We start from the raw sequence: 8,559 nt of genomic DNA on the forward strand, positions 1-8,559 counted from the left end.
TCCAAGCCATGGGCCAGGTTATACCACAGAAATGGTCTTGTTGGGGTGTCACTGCATGAGTTGCTGCTGTCCCTGCTGCTGGACCATACACGGCTAGACCACTGGACATTGGATGCTGCCTCTATCCCCTCTGTGCTTAGCCATTGTGAAGTGAATTGTAAACCATCTCTTTCCCTCAAGACTCTAATTGCCATATAGTTGAAAGGCTGCAGAAGCACCTTGCCAGATGTTACATCCTATCTGATCCCATAAGTAAGTTCTCAAGAGGCCTTTCAGTAAAGCCAACTACTCTGGATAATGGAGAACATGTAAAGTTCAACAAATAACTGAGCATGAACCCACTGACTTTGTTAATTTACTACAAAGCGAGTCCTTGGTCAGAGCAGATTGTATGAGATACTATGTATAAGGTCTTCAGTAAACCCGTGATTATTAGGAACCCAATCAGCAGCCAAACCATTATCCACTGATCCTGTCATGTGTAAAACATTTCTTGGGCCCTTCTCCTTTCCAGACTTAACAGACAGCAAATAGGTGCTATTCAGAGACCCCCCCACCAGAAGGACTTACCTTCACCAGGCTGAGTGGGGCCATAGTTGCACAGCGCTCCATTTACTGCTAGTTCATGCCAACATGGGGTTCAAAGCACTAAGTCAAGCTCCAAACTTCCTCCTCATTCCGGTAGTCACAGAGAACCCGCATGAGGGCCAAAATTGTCTGCTCCGTTGTAAAGTAGATTTTAGGAGCTTCTCAGGGTGAAATGGGGTAAATATTTGAAGCAGTTAGTCCAGAGTCTGATATAGAATAAACCCCCTAAAACCCAAGTCATTATTATTGCCAAGTACATTCTCAGGTAAGAGCCATTGTGTTTGGGCAAAGAAATGAAATTAAATACAGGTTTTTCTTGAGGCCACATAATAAATAAGAGTATTCAACTAATACATTAATTGGGTGCTTACTTAGCATTCTATTAGCATTCAAGTTATGCATTTTAAACCCAGTTCATGGAAACACGCGCTCACACACACACACACACACACACACACACACACACACATTCCTGGGGAAAATAACAGGTCTATGATATCAAATAGAATGAGAAAATTCTAAGCCTTTCTGTATATAAATACTTTCTACATAGATTCTTTTCATAGAAAAAATCACTATTCTAGTCCAGTGGATTACCAGGGTCCTGTTTCTTCTCACAAGTCACTACCCTTTCTCCAAATGTATCCACTTAGCAGCTGTGAAAGGAAGCTGTCAACAGAGGTCACAGCAAGTTCTTGAAGAGTCTGGAAGTCACACCTGTAAAGTCTTCACTCTCTGACAGTGTCGTCATGCTGACTAAATCTCTAGATTTTCGTCATCTTTTCCAAAACATTAATGTAATTACCGGGGGTGGGGGCGGGGGGAAATGAGCACAGGAGACATCTGGGGAAACTCAGAAACCGGAAGGTGAGAGACTGCTTGTTACACTTCCTCCTACGCAATATATTCTAGACTGAAGTTTTGGAGTGTCTCTGTTAGCAAAAGTGTTACTTAATCGCAATTTTCCCTTCAACGATCAGTTTTAAAATAACTGAATATTTAATGAATTCCTAAAATATGCAGTTTCTGAATTTATTAGAGTAAAAAATGTTGCAGTTTCTCTATAGCTCCAACTTCACTGAATTCAAACAAAATGCCCCCAGATGTTCGTGGTTATACAATCTAAAGGATGTTTCAAGGTATATAGAGTTGAAGGTTCATTACAACTGGAGGACCATGGACGAAGACCTCTGGATAGCTGCCATCTGTTTTGCACAACTAAGCTGGCCTTGAATTTAAAGGGAAGGGGACTAATCGTAACCTGTAATATGTCACTGTGCGTTTGTAAGTGGTAGTTCACAGTAAAAATTAAAAGCTCCATGGTAAATCTTCTTAATGGGTACTTCCTTAATTCCACATGATAAATTAAGAATTCTACAGCAGAATAAGAAAAACGGTATCCTGGTCTCCACCTAGCTGCAACTGAACAATGTGATAAGCACTGCATGAGACCAACGTGTTGGCTGACATAGTGGGCAGCTCAAGTCTGATTATTTATTTTAAACCTGAATGACAGGAATGAGGGCATTTCAGGGCAACCGTGAGAACATTTCACAAGGAAACAAAATAGCGTCAATCAGATATAGATGCTGCCAGTACTTCAATGTACCTTAGTGATGATGGGAATGGTAATATGAGGAGGAAAATGGGGAGAAGGCTGCACTCAGTGGTGAAATTAAGGAACTGTTTGTCACTGCAAACACCTTAATCAAAACAGGAGTGGGGGAAGAGAGTCAGGGATTACATCCAGGTCAGCAGCAGCCACAAATAGGTCAGACCTGAGGTTACATTAGGACCTTCGTCATCTAGGTGGTCAGTACTCATCATAATTTAAATACAGTGTCACCAATCTACTCAAACAAGAAACAAAATATATTTCTAAAACTTAACATGTTCCTATAGGTGTTTAAATATGCCGTTTCTGATTTGAAACATTGGACTTCTTGTTCTAAAATAAATAAATAAATAATAATGACACATCAAAGTCTTTCATGGTACAGCAAACATCCCAAATTTACTCATACTCAAAACTTATTCATCCCAAACTACGCCAGCCTCCAGGAAAGTTTTGTTTCAAGTTTCTTGGGAGAAAAATAAAACTAATTGGGCCCCATCGTTGTCTGGATCCTCCTGAGTGATGGGAATGCGCAGCAGGCAGTGGGGGCAGCAGCCAGTGGAGTCTGTACAGAAGATGAGGTTCCAGCAGCCAAGCAGGTCACTGCAGAAATTAATTACTCAGCACATAAAAAGAGAGAACCTCCAACAGAAGGAATCCAAGTTGTTAGTACAAGAATAACAAAAGCAGGTGTGTCAAGTTCAGGGGCTAAAAGTGAGATGTTTTTTAAAAAAAGGGGAAAATAGCCAGGAATGTGGGAAGAAACAGATGGTAAGAGAGTTTAAAACTAGCCAAAATGAATTCTTCACCGTGTGGGTGGGGTGCTGGGTGCTGCATAAATGAGGTAAAGGTGCAAACCTAGACTGTGTGGTGTAAAAGCTCATTAAATAAATTGCCTGTTATCATGCACTGAGTGGCATTAGTGAGAGAATTAATATGCTGCAAAAATACCTAGTCATTCTGTTTACTCCCGAAATGCCACGTAGGAATTGAAGGTCAGATTTACATTTGCACTTTTCTTCCCGAAAGCAGATGGAAGGGCAAGATCTTCAGCATCAGTCCGGAAGGCAGCTTGTTCCAAAGTCCTGCTGTCATGCTGAAGGCAGCCCACTCTTTCAGGGGAGGCCGGCTGAGCAGGCATTTGTCCTGCAAAGAGTAGAGACAGAGCAAGATCCACGGAAGGAACATTACGAGCACAAAATCAGGCCATGTGGCAATAACCCTGATGTGCTGGGAAGCCATCGCAGCACTAGGGAGAAAGTGAGTCATTGTGAATACAAGGCATGTGTGCCACGAGAAGCGAAGAAAAACAAGGGCAGGTTTCGCAAACAGCGAGCACAACCAACCGAGCCCAGACCACATTACAGATGGAGCTTGGAAAGGACTGCGTGAAGCACATACACATTCAGGTACACAAAGGATTCGGCTCCACTAACAGATATTACAAAAAAAAAAAAAAGAATCAAGGAGAAAGAGCATCTCTTAATAATTAATGGGTTATAGCCACAAATAAATTACTTCTATTTTAATGCCATTTTCTCTCTTTGGGGAGATTTCCCCAAAATTTGAATTTAAATATTTAGGTATAAATCAGCTATTATCAAGAAATTATGCCTGGCCAGTGTGGCTCAGTGGTTGATCATCGACTCATTACCAAGAGGTGGCAGGTTTGATTCCTGGTCAGGGCACATGGATCCCCAGAAAGGGGTTTGTAGGAGGCAGCCAGTCCATGTTTCTCTATCATTGACTTTTCTATCTCTCCCTCTCCCTTCCTCTCTCTCTAAAATCAATAAAACCATATTTTTTAAAAATTGTCAACACTAGTGAAAAAATAAATTATAACAGGATTTTCAAATTATGAAACAGGAACATTAAAAAAAGAATGTCTTTGAGCAAGACATTCTGCAGGTATTACATTTTCTCTTCTGGGGAAGAGAATCACAGATTTTGGTATAACTTGCTAAGAGCAACAGACAGTGGACATTTTGTATTCCATCTGTTTTTCATAAGAAGAAAACATTTTTTATAGCAGAGAATGAAGGTCTTTGGGCCTCTAAAAGGGTTATTCTGAGACATTTCCCACGAAAATGAGTTATTGGTGAAGGAGGCTAGAATGGGGAATGGGGAAGGACAAGAAATATGCATGCAAAGGTCCTGGGATAGAGAATTATGGTGCATATGAGGAGCCGAAGAAGTCACTGCAGCAGGAGCAGAGGGACTCAGAGGGTAATTGGTAGAGATGAGGCTGAAGAAATGCCAGATGCCATAGGGCCTGTTAATGATTTTGATCTTTTTCTTAAAACAATAGAGAGCCATTGAAGGATATTTAGCAGGAAAGTGATAACAGATGTGTGTTTTTAAAATATCACATTTTCTGCAACTTGGAGAAGGGATTAGAGAGGAGCAGAAATAGATGTAGAGAAATAGTTATGGGGCTATGGTAATAGTTCTGTGGGTATTTGTTGTTGTTGTTTTCTTAATCCTCACCCAAGGATATTTTCCCATTGAGTTTTAGAGAGTGGAAGGGAGGGGGAGAGACAGAAAGAGAGAAACATAGATGTGAGAGAGACACATTGATTGGTTGCCTCCTCCATGCATCTGAGCCAGGGACAGGTATCCAACTTGCAACCAAGATATGTGCCCTTGACCGGAATTGAACCTGGGACCCTTCAGTCACAGGTTAACGCTCTATCCACTGAGACAAACCAGCCAGGGCTATAGTAGTAGTTTGAGAGGGAAATAATGAGAGCTTAGATTTAGGATGGTGGCACTAGAGGTGGAAGAAAATAGACATGAAATTAATAGGATTTAATCATAAATTGGATTAAAGAAGATGGAGATCTCAAAGATGAGTTCTTCATTTTAAGCTCCTTTTTATAAATGAATAGTGAATATATTCATTGAGAGAGGAAAAACTGTAGTATGAACAGGCTTCGTAAGGTAGTGTTGTTGTTGGTGGTGGTTGTGGTTGTATTTAACTTAGAAATATTGAATCTGAGGTACTTTGGATATACTGGGTATATACAGGGTGTCCCCCACAAAATGTATACACACTTTAAAAGCTAATAGTTCAATGGCTGTTTCTTTCTTTTCATAAAGAAAAGAATAATAATTCCATTATTATTATGAGTAAATAATTCCATTATTAACCCATTGGAATTAATAATGTATAATAGGTATGTATACATTTCTTGGAGACACCCTATTTATTGGTTGGAAAGTTGCATATTTAGCCCAAAAGTGAGATTTATGAGATAGTGATATTAAATCGGAATATTGGTGGGGAAGACGTAAGAATGGATGAGATTATCTAAGGCAGTGGTCGGCAAACTGCGGCTCTCGAGCCACGTGCGGCTCTTTGGACCCTTGAGTGTGGCTCTTCCACAAAATACCACGTGTGGGCGCGCACGTACAGTGCGATTGAAACTTCGTGGCCCATGCGCAGAAGTCGGTTTTCGGCCTGGGCGAGTCTATTTTGAAGACGTGGCGTTAGAAGAAGTGGGGGGTGTTGGTCGGTCGGTTGGGCAGGCCACAGGAGACGCGGTGCAGGCGGGCCACGGGATAACGCAGCGCGGGGGAGGTGCGCACGGTTCATGCACGAGTTGAGTGAGCCAGTCAGTCAGCAGTCTCATGTCCAGTGGGTAGTGCTAGTCACGTCCGCAAATCGTGCGCGGGTGACAAAAGTACCTACTCGAAGTATAAAGTTACCTGTATTTTTCCAACCAGCTGCAAATCCTACATTTTCAAGCATGAACCTTATCAAGAGTAAATTGAGAAGTTGGCTTATTGATGAGAACCTGGAATCGTGCCTAAAATTAAAAACAACAACATACAAACCTGACTTGCCCAAACTTTCCAAGGAGATGCAAGGCCATTGTTCACATTAGTGTTTGTCAGTCATTGTCATGATTTGATTTGATGGATATTGTAAGGTAAATTCTAAGGAATTTAATTTTATCAATAAATAATATTGTTATTGAGTATGATATCAAGTTTTATTCAACGTACCTATAGTTTAAGACTTAAAACTTTAAGTAAAGTTTATTAAGTTAATTTTAGGGAACGTTGTGGAGTGAAAGAAGATGTAGTGTCGAGGATTGAGAAAGGTATGTTGAGATGGTTTGGACATATAGAGAGGATGAACGAAAGGAGATAGATGAAACAAGTATGTATACAAGACGAGTGTGGATGGGAGAGTTGGAAGGGGTCGACCTCAGCGAACGTACCTCAATCAGATTGAGGACGTTTTTAGCAAAGGCCAGCTTAGGAGTACCCTAATAAAGTTAATAACACTGTACCTACCTATATAGTTTAAGTTTAAAAAATTTGGCTCTCAAAAGAAATTTCAATCGTTGTACTGTTAATATTTGGCTCTGTTGACTAATGAGTTTGCCGACCACTGGTCTAAGGAGAGATGTGGAGTAAGGAAACAAAAAAGAAAGATAAGAGGAAAATCAGAAAAGCAGCTTCCCAGAGGCCACGGTTTTACAGAGGACTAAAATAAGCCTGCTGGATTAGTGGCATGAAGGTTATTTTTTATGGCAAAAAGAGTCATCTCAACAAAAGAGCAGAAACAACTTCAAAGTGTGTTGATTAAGGAATAAGAGGGTGAATAGAGTAAGTGTAGACAATAAATCTTTCAGGGAGTTTTATGTTCAGGGAAGATTAGTACAGGAGAGAAAAGTGAAACTGGGCTAGGTCCATAAGAACCATAAATGGATGAGACTTGAACACAGATACCTCAATGCCGAACAGAGGGATCCATCAAGGAAGGAAAGGTTGAAACTACAAAGGGGAGAATGGGTTACAGAAAACATAATTTTTCTGAATCAGCAAAAGATGTGATCTTGACCACATGCATAATGACTGACCTTAGAGAGGAAGAAATATAGAAGAAGGTTGAGAACATTCCCTCTTATTGATTCTATTTTCTTTGTGTAAGTAAAGGGCAGGGTTAGCCCAGAGTGTGAGAAAGAGGTGAGCTTGATGAGTTGGAAGTTTGAGAAGAATAGTGGTCTGATATAGACCTTGCAAGGAGTGGGTAAACAAGTTAATCAGAGTAGCATTGATGGATTTCCAGGTAATGTTGAAACACCAGTTGAAGTTGTTTAATCATAAATATGTGATGGTTGATATCTACCCCATTCTAAGTTTTTCTCTAAAAATTCTTCAACTCCTTGGGAATAGAAACAGAGGAAATGGACAACTAGTATTGAAGTTTTCTCTGATAAGTATAACAAAAAACAGAAGTATGAGGTACTTTGGAATCTTAGGAAGAGATACATTGAAACGATGGCTCATAGAATCTAAGTTAGATATGAAAGAAAGCAAAGATAAAATAGGTTAATGATTAGAGAGAAGCCCAAGCTGTCAATAGAGTTGATGCCCACATGAGTTTGAAGTATGGACATAGTATAAGTAATTGAACAAGAAATCTGGAAAGACAAGAGGCTTTAATCCTAGTGGATATCAGATTTGTGATTCAGAAGTAGAGAAGTATTAGGTGTTTTCAGCTCCAGGATGTGAGTGGGTAGAGGTGAAGTAGAGGAGAAAGTCACCAGAGAAAGGAAGTCAAGAAAATGGGGGCCAAGGTGTGGAGTGGGTCATATATTTATATGTAACAGTAGAAATTGGAGTGAGAAGATCACTTTAAACCAACAAAGAACTCATTAATAAATGAGTGGAGAGTGATGGGAGGTCATAACAATGATAACATCTTAAGAGAGGCTAGCAGAGCCAAAAGACATATGTCTCAATGAAGCATGATTTCAACAACTCTATGGAAATTATACAGAAACTAGAGGCCCAGTGCACGAAATTCGTGCACTGGAGGGGGGTCTCCCTCAGCCCAGCCTGCACCCTCTCCAATCTGGGATCCCTCTCATAATCTGCGACTGCTGGCTCCCAACCGCTCACCTGCCTGCCTGCCTGATTGCCCCTAACCGCTTCTGCTGCCAGCCTGATCACCCCCTAACCACTCCACTGCCAGTCTGATCGATGCCTAACTGCTTCCCTGCTGGCCTGATTGCCCCCAACTGCCCTCCCCTGCCGGCCCGGTCATCCCCAATTGCCCTGCCCTGCCAGCCTGGTTGCCCCCAACTGCTCTCCCCTGCAGGCCTGGTCCCCGCCAACTGCCCTCCCCTGCAGGCCTGGTCCCCCCCTCCCCGCCAACTGCCCTCCCCTGCAGGCCTGGTCCTCCCCCAACTGCCCTCCCTACTGATCTGGTCCCCCCAAAGTGCCCTTCCCTGCCAGCCTGGTCCCCCCCAAGTGCCCTCCCCTGCTGGCCTGGTTGTCCCTAACTGCCCTCCCCTGCCGGCTTGGTCACCCCCAACTGCCCTCCCCTGCAGGTCTGGTCG

This window comes from Myotis lucifugus, unplaced genomic scaffold (genome assembly GCF_000147115.1).
Source record: "Myotis lucifugus unplaced genomic scaffold, Myoluc2.0 scaffold_1, whole genome shotgun sequence".
NCBI lineage: Eukaryota > Metazoa > Chordata > Mammalia > Chiroptera > Vespertilionidae > Myotis > Myotis lucifugus.